Source organism: Myxine glutinosa, chromosome 7, assembly GCF_964187855.1.
Source record: "Myxine glutinosa chromosome 7, kmMyxGlut1.1, whole genome shotgun sequence".
NCBI classification, from domain to species: domain Eukaryota; kingdom Metazoa; phylum Chordata; class Myxini; order Myxiniformes; family Myxinidae; genus Myxine; species Myxine glutinosa.
Genome location: NC_136267.1, coordinates 44,646,756 through 44,660,380, shown reverse-complemented (window position 1 = coordinate 44,660,380; position 13,625 = coordinate 44,646,756). Strand labels below are relative to the sequence as shown.

General features: G+C 43.5%; 1 protein-coding gene across 6 annotated transcripts in view; it reads left to right on the top strand.

Annotated features, from left to right (window-relative positions):
- The window catches only part of LOC137431178 (tensin-3), a 391,044-nt gene that overhangs the window by 127,821 nt on the left and 249,598 nt on the right, over positions 1-13,625 (top strand). Inside the window, exon 1 of one of the 6 annotated variants that reach the window (XM_068122194.2) lies at positions 2,155-2,232. The exons of the other annotated variants lie outside the window; for them this stretch is intronic. The gene's annotated coding sequence lies outside the window, so the exon portion shown is untranslated. Of the gene's footprint in view, positions 1-2,154; positions 2,233-13,625 lie in introns of those variants that run through there. 6 annotated transcript variants of the gene reach the window in all.

Sequence of the window (13,625 nt, the reverse complement as noted above, 5' to 3'; positions counted from 1 at the left end):
GACAATGTGCCAAGTTTCACATTTTTCCATTCAGCGGTTTCTGAGAAATATTTTTTAATTATTTGCTTTTAATCCAAGATGGCTGCCATACCACGTGACGTATGACGTCACAAGAATCAAAAACATTCTGCATGGGTGTCACTCCGATCCTGAAAGTTTCGTCTCAATTGGACACGTGGTTGCTGAGAAAAACGAGGTTTAGCCCGTACGTACGGACGGACAACCCGAAAACATAATGCCTCCGGCCGGCCACCTTCAGTGACGGAGGCATAAAAATTATGTTCATGCCTTCAAATAAACCATGAAGCGTAATCAATTGTATGATAAATAATGTCCCATCTTCACAAAATTTACGTCAGTAATATGTTTTTAATGCAGCAGACATGACTGTTTTCAGGAAAGTCATCTGCAGACCGTGTGACATGTACAGACTGTCTCCAAGTTAGATATTTATCGAGAAACCTCACCTTCTAAACCTGCATTGCCACTTTCACTGCTGACTCTTCAAAATGTTGAATGTTTTCTTGATGTAAAAATAGGTCAACTTTTGTAATGTTTGGCCTTGTCACTTTGTACACTGTCATAACTATATCAGAGACATTTTGCAGCTATAAAATAATTTATAATGCTTCAAAGGTTCAACTGTCTTCTACTAATGGATATAGACACCGCGTTTTGGGATCAACTTTTGATTTAAATGGATGTTGTGGAGTAATTGTTTAAATGACCCCCCCCCCCCCCCCCCCATTTTACTAGTTCACATCCCTCAAAATCACATGCAAGTGCTAGTGTCGTCATAAGGTCAAAAAGGTCATATTTTAAATTGGGTCATTATCTGGATACTAAACTTGGGATTTTCTAGAAAAACAAAATTTCAAATCAAAGTCGAATTAAAATGTCCAGGTCCAGTTGAGCCACAAGGTCATAGGTGTATTTTGCTTTGGTGGACATACGCTGCAACCAGAATGGCTGTGTAGTTACATGTTTAAATCTATAAACTAGTAACTCAAGTGCGATCATTTCGTCAACTGAACTTTCTGCCGCGTAAACAGGAATCAAATAGCCACGCTCTAAAGGGTCACCCTGACATTGTCAATACAACCACACAATAATTGTTAACCAGACAAATATTCAGATCAAAGAAAAGATGCATGTCAATATAAATTTCAGTAAACCAATGAAATTACACACATGTGCATGCACACATACGCACCCATGCTTGGAAACATTTGAATCTACAAGAAATTTAAAAATCACTTTGAAAAATTGCCAGTTCTGCTCTGATAGAACATATGATGTTGATCAAATTATGCTCCATGCAAACTGATATTTAACCATGCATGGTGTTCTAAACTAAATGTTCTTAAAACACTGCGAACACCATCAGTTCTCATGTTAACGAAACAACTTAATCAGAAATATATGTCCTTAAATAATTTCGCTTTAACCAGACTTTCTCCAAAACAAGATATTTTGACTTTTTGCTTTTGTTGGTCGAAGTTATTGCATTATATGTTGTTGTTCATTATACTTAGATTCCATTATACTTAGATCATGTTGGTCTAAGTTAAGTAATTCCATTCCATATTAAATATTGTTCAGCCTAATATTTAAAACATTCATTTCAAATTGCACGAAGCACCAAGCATAACTTTTTCTATTTATCTACTTGATGTGTTATCTCCATTGCTAACAGTCTCTTTTTAAAACAGCACTGTACTCTAAATATGTTACCTTTTATTCGTTTTCACAATCTTATATCATAAGCTGATTACTTGATGCTCCTCTTGCTCTTGTTGAGATGCAAAAATAATCTCTTGTGATCTTATGATCTGACCTTTGTGGTTATAATAAATCGGCCTGCGATAAAACGAGGGCTGTCAGGAAACGAACTCAGGCACATTAGAGCACCGAAAAGCCCGACACATACCCAGCACATTTGTCGATCGGCAAAAGAAGGCCCCGCCCCGAAGGGAATGATTGGTCATGGTCATGGACTGAAGTGGTGGGGCATGGGGATTGGTTCGAGTCTGACGTCAGTGAAAAGAGGAGAGGGTGCGTTTACCCCTCTCTCTTTTTCTCTCTCTCTCTTGGTCCTGGCTTTGTTCGTGGGCGGTCACGTTTTGTCTCGAGTGCGCTCGTGAGGAGAACTTGTGGAGCTCGGGAAACCTTTGCAACATCGGAGGAGGGAGTGTTGGTTGACGGTGGTGCTCTTCGGAGACGAAGGAGATAGTGAGCGAACCAAAGGAGGCTATCCGGTCTGCTTGTCTCATGCCGGCGGCTGGCTACGGGCGGGAATCCGCGCCATCTTGTGTGCTTCCCGCGTGGGGTGGTTATACTATGGATATGACCATCAAACTCGAAAAGCCTTGTAGACCAGAGCTGAGTGCCGGGCGATACAAATACAAAGAGCATTATTTTATTTATTTATCATTCCCTTGTGTTGTATATGAGTCTGTATGGGGGCGCTCCATTTAGGATATTAGTTTTATCATGCATTTTCTTGTTTGCTGGCATTTACTTTCATAAAACCTGTTTATTTGTTGCAATTTGAATTCCATGTCGGGTTTGAGTTGATTATTGCAGGTTCGAAGACGTTGGGTGGAAGACGTCCAGGTAAGTTTGTCATTTTCCTTTCCCTCGCGTGTAAAGAATACCGTCATTTTTGAATTGAACGCCTTGGAGTTAAAGGTTGTTTGGTCACCCTGCTGTGTTCACTCCAGGGTAGATACATGACAATATATGTGTATATATATATATAGCTGCCATTTTGTTAAACTTCTGAAAACAACATTGGTTTGGCCCACCTGGGACCCACATAGGGCCCAGTTCAAAGCCCAAGTCCAGTTTAGCTCAACTAACCAACAAAAACCCATGTGGGCTCCAGCTGGGCTTGTGCCCTGGGATATTGTTTCGTAATATCATTAATATTATGCTATCACTAGTGCTGTTATTACTTTTGTAAATAGAAGCGGCTTTGGAAAAACGCCATGAAAAAACTCCTTGGAAGGACTCCATGTTAGCGACAGGAAGGGTCGTGTTATTAACCCTGTAGGGTACATAGACTACAGTAGATCTATGGTTAGGTTTGTTCGGAATGTGATAAGCATTGACTGATGTCTGGGTTCCTCCAAATTTACTTCAGTTTAGTGTTAAACAGCATTAGCAACTGTTTCAAAAGATAATAATCATACATGTTTGTGGTTTATAATATTTTTACTTCTGGTATGGGCTGATGCTCACACGAAACTGCACGATAGGATATTTATGCATGTTAACACGGCATTTGTTCAAGGAGGAAAACCCCCCTTGGGGAGGTGGGATTTATAGAATTAATATTGTTTTGTAATAACATTAATATTATACTATTATCATTAGTTTTGTTATTAGAAGCAGTCTTGTAAAAACGCCACTATAAAGCTATCTTAATACAGATATACACCTCAACACACAACCCCATTGGCCACGGTTGTAGGGGGGAGGGATGGTGACTGTGGGGGGGGGGGGGGCATGGGGATGGGTGGGGGAGGAGGAAATACAAAGAAGCAAGCAATAACAATTATCAACAAATAAAAGCCCATATCCACGACTGGTAATACATGCCCACGGATCAAAGGATGAACGGGAGCCTTGATTATTCTAACTTATCGGGCCCCATTCATACCACGCAATATATACAACATTAAGGGATCGATAAGACAAGAAATATCCTCACTGGGTCTGGTGGGACACAGCAGGAACAACTACCCGTGGCTATTGGGAATCAGCCTTGCAGAAAGCATCATAACAGCAGCTGCACATTATTGCAAGCGGTCCGGGCACGAGTGAGGAGGCGAAGAGGCATGGGCCAAATGGTAGATCACAGGGTTGGAAGTTTTTAGACACATCCACTGAGGAGGATGGACATCATCTGTCTAAACATATAAACGATGCATATCTAATACCAGAAAATCACAATACAGAATCACATTTAATCAAAATAATCCGTCCACAACTTTTTGAAATATCCTGCTGTATATTCTGGTACACCAGGTGTTGAAGCCTGGTGTTGGGCTAGCGGCTAGGGTGCCAGCTTAGGATTACCAAGGATCCTGGGTTCGAATCCTGGTCGATCGCTGAATTAACGCCAGGGGGGTTGACTCAGCCTGTCATCCTTCTGAGGTCAGCTAATTGAGTACCAGTTCACTGGTAATTCCCTGTGTGTCGTAAAAAGGCGACAAACGGGGTTGGCGGCAGGAAGGGCATCCGGCCGTAAAACATTGCTTCAAAAAGGGGACCAAAAAACAACAACAACCACGGTCCCCGAAAAAGGCCAACCCCCGCTTGCGGGGAAAAATGGCCTCTAAACGGTGGTTTTAAACGGTGGTTGTATCGTTTTAGGCCCTATCTCCTAATGGTGAAGAATCACTTTAAAAATTCTACTAGCCGGAACCGGATCTGGATCTTCACCAAAATCGAATCACTTCGTTCTTGTCACATACCAGGAGCTACCTCTCTGCCAAATTTCGTCTGAACCCGTCCACAACTTTTGAGAGATCTTGTTCACAAACAAACAAACAAACAGACAGGGGTGAAAACATAACTTCCATCCACCTTTGGTGGCGGAGGTAATAAGGAGTAATTACCACACACTTTGAGACATTCATGAAGGAACTAAGTAAACTATACGAACGAATGTTAACTCTTAGGAGTCATTTCCACAACACTATTTAATTTGTTGCTCACCACTGCATGTTCAGTGCAATGTAATGGTGATTCAACCAATAATGGAAATCAAGAGTTTTTTGCTGATTAATGTGGTCAGTAAGTTGCAGAGATAAGATTTTAAGTAACTTGTATTAGTATTATTTTTTACATGATCTAAGGCTCGTAGTGGATCTGACACACACACACACACACACACACACACACACACACACACACACACACACACACACACACACACACACACACACACAAGTTGGGGGAAGTGTCACCACCTCCCGGGGTGCTCTGGGTACCAGTGACGTCATAATGGAGGCACCTTTCTCACCACAGTCAGTGTCGTCATAGCTATTTCGTGATTCAAATTTTATAAGTAAATGGCATCACAGTCGTTTCTTTTCCTCTACCTTACCGATGTTTTTACTGCAGATTGAGAGTCAACTCCAGTCAGATGAACAGCCGAAATATTCAATTTATCGATCTGCTATGTTAACAATTAACCTGATCAGGTTAGCCTGCTTGGCAATGTCACCTGAATCCATCTCTCACGTTACTGGAATCTCAAGTTCAAATGTCATGTAGTCAGTGTTGATTTGTCCTTTTTCTCTTCATGTTGTAATTCATTGAAGTAAACCAACATCCAAGTCTTTATCCTTTGTGGTTAATCACAAAAAGTTCTGTAAACGCTCCGGCTCCAGAACAAGCACAGTATCATTGACAGATTGGGTTCACGTGTCACATTATCTTATAAATCATTTAAAGTGTTTGTGCGTTTGTTTGTTACTCTTTCACAGCTGAACAGTAGCATCTAGAGGCCCCAAATTTGGGAGTATGTACTTGAGAACCTGGGCAAGGTTTTAATTAAGCTTCCGCACGTTGGCCTTGCCAGGCGTTTTGTGGTCACCAAAGGCCGCCATGATGTGCATGTTGGGATGTGGGGTCAGGCAATGCTGCTGACAGCCCGAAAACACAGTGTAACCAACATGAGGATGATGACTCGATACCGTTTCAATGTCCAGCATGTCCAGAAACTTCCACCGGGAAAGGGTCGCCATTTATTATGTACACATTTAATTTTGTAATCACTGACCCTTGTTGTTTGAAAAGTTACATTGCTGGGGGTGGGGGGGGGGGGGGATGGAGAAGAGGTGGGTGGTTAATGTAACGCTTGGATGAAGTACAAGTATCCTGCTCTGAGGAGAGAGATGGAGGAGTCTGTTCTGAGGAGAGAGATGGAGGAGTCTGTTCTGAGGTGGGAGACGGAGGAGTCCGTCCTGAGGAGGGAGACGGAGGAGTCCGTCCTGAGGTGGGAGACGGAGGAGTCTGTCCTGAGGTGGGAGACGGAGGAGTCTGTTCTGAGGAGAGAGACGGAGGAGTCTGTTCTGAGGTGGGAGACGGAGGAGTCTGTCCTGAGGTGGGAGATGAAGGAGTCTGTCCTGAGGTGGGAGACGGAGGAGTCTGTCCTGAGGTGGGAGACGAAGGAGTCTGTCCTGAGGTGGGAGACGAAGGAGTCTGTCCTGAGGTGGGAGACGGAGGAGTCTGTCCTAAGGTGGGAGACGAAGGAGTCTGTCCTGAGGTGGGAGACGAAGGAGTCTGTTCTGAGGAGAGAGATGGAGGAGTCTGTCCTGAGGAGGGAGACTGAGGATTTTGTTCTGAGGAGATAGACAAAGTAATCTGTTCTGAGGATAGTGCCTCAGGCAAAGTATACAGCACCTCGGACAAAGTAGAGGCCTAACCCCCATCAGTGATTTGCAGAACAAAATGGTGGTGATTCTTGTTCCCAAGCTTTCAGTTATTTTTACGAAGCAGACCGCAGGGGCGGATCCAGGGGGGGGGTGGGTGCAGGGGGTGCGCACCCCCCTTCGATCCAGGATGAGGGTGCAGGCGGTGCGAATCTGCTGAACTGTTGGACCAGGGAAGAATACAAGGAACTGCAGAAACTTTCAAGAACGCACGAAATGCCGTTTCTGACGATCATTTAAAAAAAAAAATCCTGGGGGGGGGGGGGACCCCCAGACCCCCCTTTTATCCCCCCCCAGCTCCATGGATTCATGCACCCCCCTGTCAAAAAATCCCTGGATCCGCCCCTGAGACGGTGTCTTGTCTTTTGTCCAGAATAATCTCGAAATTCCGTATATATCCCTTTGAGATATATAACATATTCATGAATATATATGAACTGGTTTTGCAAAAGCTGAAAGGTTAGTGCTTTGGAAGCAGTTAAAGCCACCATGAAGAGCAAGAAAATAGTCAATCATGTGACCAGCCAGGTCGAGATGAATTTGAGCAAACAAGTTGGCAAAATCATGTCAGAAGCTCAGAAATCTATGAAGAGTATGAATGATGATGGAATCCAACAAACGAGAAGATCATATGCTGAAGTGACAAGTTGGAATAAACCAGTTTGTCATGTCTAAACCCAAACATCAATCCTCTATTCACAGCCAAAAACCAAGTCACTTGGATCTTGAAACAAACAAATGAGAGTGTTCCTTTGGAAGCAGTTAACGCATTACACTAAGCTTTGCTCTTCATAGTAGCTTTAACATCTTTCAAAGCAAACTACTGAGACATGGGAATCGTGCAAGAACTGGTGGACAGGGAAACGGGACACGGCTCATCCATCAAGACAGCACCAGAAAGGAGGTGGATATTCCGGCATTAGCGAATAACTTGAGGATAAATGAGAAATTGAGAAACACATACACAGCACCGAGTTGTTAGGGTTAGGGTTAGGGTTAGGATTAGGGTTGTTAGGGTTAGGGTTAGGGTTAGGGTCTGACATCTGACAAACTAACCCTAACCCTAACCCTAACCCTAACTGCAAGTCAGAGGGAAGATGGCTGTAAACTGAAGCAGGAACTAAGGAGAAGGAATGAAAATGGAGAGAGGGGACCTCATAATCAGACAGGGCAGAATTATTATTATCAAAGGAAGATGAAAGTCGTGAGGCCTAAGCGAGTCTCCTGCATCTCCAGCAGAACCCCAGGATGCCAGAAGTCAGGAGAACTCATCAAACCTTGGCGGGTCTCCATCACAAACCCCAGGACACTAGAAATGCCAGGAGAGCAGAGAATAAGACGAGAATGGAAATAGTTCTAAATTTCAAGTAGATCTACAGGGTGAAGAAGAAAGCTTCACTGGGGTTACTGGAGACATACCAGAGGGTAGCCAGAAGTTACTAGAAGCAATGAGTCATCCATCAAATGGTGTGTAGAAAGATGACAGACGTGAGCAGTCTGATCTGAAAGTCTTGTCCTGTACTAATGCTGATTCATTAATAAATAAACTAATAGAGTGGCATGTCTGTATAGGATAAACAAACCCAAACTTCATCCTTACTATAATTTACAGACTGGTGTGTGGTGTTTACGTTTGTTTGTTTGTCATGCTACTCCTCCTACAGTTCTGGGTCAATTACATCCAGACTTTCTACATAGGATCAGCATGACCCCGTTTAAAGCATAGGTTTTTTTTTTGGTTTTTTTTATTATCTTTGTCGGTGGTCTCGGGGGGAGATAGGAAATGAAAATTCTCTATTTAATGTGTATCGTGTAGTACCACCTCTAGGTGGGAGAGGGTATTACAAGTCCCATCCTTTACAGTACAGTATTGTTGCCACCAGATTTTCCAGTGCAGTGATCGAGGTGTTTTGAATTATGCAGCGAGAGGTATTTTGGGGATGTATTTTGAATTACACGCTTGAATAAGGATCGGAATTTCAAGAAGTACAGCGGTGCTCGTTATGTTTGAATGCGAAGCAAAATATACTTGAGATGCATTTATAGGAGTCCTTGCAGCAGCATAGAGAACTCCAAAGCATTATGTGAACTTCTAGAAAGGCCAAACGTGTAGGCAATGAAATATGCATTTGTTTGTGATACACAACATGCATTTTAAGGCCATTTTTCCTGCAAGAGCAGGGGGTTAGCCTTGCGGTCCCCATGACAATCTTCTCCATTTTGCCCTATTTTCTGCATCTCTCCTTGTTAACCTCCTTGTCCGCATTTCTTCTTCCACCATCTTTAGCCAAGTCTTTCTCAGTCTTCCCCGTCCTCTACTTCCTTCCACATTCATTTCCATCACTCTTCTCAACCAGTCACTTTCATCCTTCCTCAACACATGACCAAGCCATCTCAACCTGTTCCTCTTCACAGCATCAATCACAGGCTCTATTCCCATCATCTTTCGCAATTCATCATTTGTCTTCCTGTCTCTCAACGATACTCCGCACATCCACCGAACCATTCGCATTTCCACCCTTTCCAGCCTTCGTTGCTGCTCTACGTTCATTACCCATGTCTCGCTCCATTAAATCATAACACTTCTCACACATACAGCATACACATTTCCCTTCAGCTTCAACGACACTCCCCTCCTCATCAGCATGCCACTCAGTTCCCAAAACTTCTTCCATGCACATCTCACTCCAGCAACCGTTGCCGAGTCTGATCCACCTTCTCCATTCAGCATGTCTCCGAGGTAGCAAAATGTTTTCACACCTTCCAGCTTCACGCCGTCTCCAAGATCCAACTCAACATTTCCTCCATCTGCAGCTCCCTCTGTGCACACCTTAAATTTGAATGTAGCTGCCACACTGGTTAATGACCCTCTCAGACCACTGCATTTTTGATGAACCCACTCAGCGCACATTGTACATTGAATGGAGTTCACTCCGACACCCTTCCTGCACACAGCACACGGCCACTTCCCAGTTCTTTCCACCTCACCACATGCTTTACCACTTGCCATCACCTTCGTCTTTCCTATATTCACCTTCAGACCTTTTGTCTCCATACATTCCTTCCACTTGTTCATCTTTTCCTTCAGTCCATCCATACTTTCCGCAATAAACACCAGATCATCTGCATACAACAACTCCCACGGTAAACCCTCCTTTACGTTCTGAGCCAGCACCTCCATCACAGCTACAAATAGTAGTGGACTTAGTACCGACCCCTGATGCACTCCCACCTTCACCTCAAACTCACCACTGTTCCCGTCGTTCGTCCTTACAGCTGTGCGCGCTCATTTGTACATTGCCATCACGACTCTGATCAACCATTCTTCCACTCTTAACTTCCTCGATGCCCATGTCAATACTTCGCGTGGAACCCTATCGAATGCTTTCTCCAGATCAACAAACCCAAAAAACAACTTCTTCCTCTTCTCCATGTACTTCTCCTGCAACTGCCTCATAATAAAGAGCGCGTCTGTCATTCCTCTTCCTGGCATAAATCCAAACTGCATTTCGTCGATCTTCACCTTCTTCCTTATTCTCTTCTCCAACACCCTTTCCAGTACCTTCATTCCATGCTCCAATAACTTTATCGCTCGATACGAGCCACACTCCAGAGGGTCACCTTTCCCCTCGTATAGAGGGACGAGGGTACTCAGTTCCCAATCCACTGGAATGCGGCCTTCTTTCACCACCAGATTGCAGATCTCTGCCATTCTCTTCACACCCCAATTTCCCGCTGCCTTCAACATATCTCCCACAACTCCCGTCGGCCCTCCCGCTTTTCTACTCTTCATTGCTTTTATCGCTTCCTCAACTTCCTTCTCAGTTATCTTCTCTGCCGGTCCTAAAACTGGGTTACTCTCTATGTTGCCATCCCATTCATTCTCTGTATTCAACAGCATTTCCATATAATATATCTTTTCCATCTTCCTTTAATTCCATCTGGGTCCACAACGATTTGTCCCATTTCATCCTTCAAGCAACTCACCCCCATCACATCACACCTCTCTTTCGCTATCTGCTTTGCATTCCTGAATACCGCTCTCTGACCCTCTTCCGAATCCAAGCGTTCTCCGAACATTTTCCTACATGCCTCCTGCGCCTTTGCTACCTCTTTCTTTGCAGCCTTCCTGGCTGCCTTATAACTTTCATGCTCTGCTTTTTCTGCTCCCGTACCCTTCACCTTCTGCCACTCCTTGAACTTCTTCCTCTTCTTGTCAATCCTCTTTCCAACTTCATCATCCCACCACCACGTTTCCGAGTGCCTCGGTGGTCCTTTTGTCCATCCACATACCTCACCAACGGCTCCCAACAGACTATCTTTCATTGACATCCAACCACATTCAAGCTCAACCACATCATCCTCTACCCTTCTCAGCCTCTCTTTTAATGCCTCCCTTACTGTCACCTCTTTCAACCTCCACATGTGATAGGAGATATGAATTTCCCAGAAATTGATTGCATTAATATATATACGACCACGCCACCTCATTATCTATCACACTTGTTTCTCGACATGATTCAAGGGAAATATTTGCACCAGCACGTCACTGAGCCAACACACTATCTTACAGGTCATAGTGCAAATGTACTTGACTTGATAATAACAAACAATGAGGATATTATTTCGTAAGTTAGACACATGGAACCTTTGGACTTAAGTGACCACTGGTTTCACTCCATTTCACTCCACTTGCAGAGCCATCGGCTAGAAACAAAGGCAAGAAGTTCCAACTACCCAAAGGAGACAATGATGGATTGAATCGTACACTAAGTGAGATTGGCTGGGAAGAGTAACTAAGAAATAAAAACTATGAACGAGCTTGGGGAGAACTTGTCAATGCGCTTGAGCTTTGTGTCGAGGAGTTTGTGCCAAATAGAAAGCCCAACCAAGACAAAATGATGAACATATAATGTTACCAAGAAAATGTTTCATGATTCCAAGAAGAAAAAGTATCTTTGGAAGAAGTATAAGTAAGTACGTAGTCAGATGGATTTTCTATTAGGCATGGGGTAGTATGCCAAGCAAATAAACAAACTGAAAGACTCTACTCATTAACTGAGCAGCAAATTTGCAGATATGGTGAATAACATTCGGGTCAATCAAAAAGTATTTTGGGGGTATGCTGAGGTGAGGGATGAATTGTGTCAGAAATCTGGAGAAAGATTGGCACCAGGACGAAGTCAGATGTGGAAAAGGCTGCAACACTCAACAACTCCTTTGGAAGTGTCTTCATTAAGGATGACCTCGACTGTGATGACACAGAAGCACATTGGACCAGATGTGATTATGAATGTCATGTCAGCAGCAATTGTCAGGAAGAAGTTAAACAGACTTAAAAATAACATGTTAGCTTGTCCTGAGGTCTTCTTTCTCGACTAATCGAACTGTTTAGCACTGCTACTGATACTGATATTCACAAATCACTGGAGGAAGGAGTTCTACCTGAAGCGTGGAAGACAGCAAACATTTCACCAATCTTTAAGAAGGGGCTGAAAACTACAGACCTGTAAGCCTCACTTCAGTAGTCGGGTAGGTCATGGAGAGCTTAGTCCGGGATTCATCATTTGAGTATTTGGAAGAAAATGGATTGCTCAAAGGTTGTCAGCATGGCTTCACACCAGGAAAATCATCTGCTACAGAGCTTCTCTAGATGCTGGAGGAATGGACTGGACTCCGGGGTGAAGGGACGTCCAGAGGTATTTTTAAGGGAGCATTCAGCAGTGTCCCACACGAGAGTCTGTCCCACACTGTCGCAAGAGGTTGACAGCCTATGGAGTCAGGCTAAAGATATTGAGTTTGAGTTTGCCTTATTGCCAGGCATGCTGCAATATGTAACTGTGAATGGGACTACGACTCCCTTGAAAGAAAGAATGCAATTTCAGCACAAAATTAGAAATTGGCATGGGCAGCAAAAAAGTCGATACAAATAAAAAATAAAATAGCTCAAAAGGAATTGATACGTCGTGAATAAAAGTGAAGCTCACGGTTCAGGCCTGATCCTTCATCGGAGCAAAAGAGAAAGACAATGGGGCAGGGGTTGACAAAAGATTTCCTCAAATAACGTCATCACTGACGTGTTGGGAATGGAGAATGCCGATTTGGCAGAGGTATGCGCATTTCGTGTGATGTATTGCTGAGAGTGAAATGTCATGAGTGACATATTGGTAGAGAGGAAGACGAAGAAGGGAGATAGAATGAGAATACAAAGAAAGGGAGGAAAATTTGGGGGAGAGAGAAGAAAGGGGGAGATGGTGTGTGTTTGGAAGAGAGTGGGGAGGGAGAGAGATAAAGGGGAAGAGGGCTAAAGAAGGCGGAGGGGGAAAAATATTGGGGAACGGGATAGGAGAAGAGGAATTGGAAGATGAGGAATGAAAAAGAAAAAGAAGAGTGTGGTGAAGGATGAGCCGGCATAGGCATGGTGACAAGCGCAAAAAGCAAAAAAAAAAAATTATTCAAGCTGCTTGGTTTTGATGTTCCAAGTTTGTGGAAGAAATACTGTTCTTTGAGTTTCTGGGAGTCTACTCCCTTGATGTCTGTTGCAATTGCTCTACCACAGGTAGTGTTCTCTTGCCATCGCTGTTTGTGGTCTTCATCAATGACTTACCACCAGAAGTGAAAGGAACGGTAAAGCTGTTTGCTGACACTACCAAGATGTATGGCCCAGTATGTAGCATTGCCCAGAAAGAAGATCCGAATATGGTGATCACATGGTCTGAAAGATAGCAACTTCCTTTCAACGAAGAAAAGTGTAAAGATTTGCAAATAGGAAGAGGCAATATTAATGCTGACCACAGTTTCAAAGGAAATGATCTTCAGAGCTCTACTACGGAGACAGAATTAGTAGTCATCATCGACAAGGACTTGAGATTCCACAAGCACGTGTCGTCGGTAGATAACAAGGCTGACCAACTATCGGAGATAGTCGGAGAACACTTGGAGAGAAAAGTACTCTCCCTCGACTGTCCAAGACAATCGTTCGACCTGAGTTTTTGCTGAAGCTGAGGTCCAGGTACTTTAGTACATGTACTACCTCATATCCTGTACTATGATGATGATGATGACAATGATGATGAAGATTATGAAGTAAAGAGAGCATGAGCATACAAGAACAAAACATCATCGGAAGAGGCTTGTAAAATATACCATACTTTAATGGTGTCCACACCTTTAGTGGTG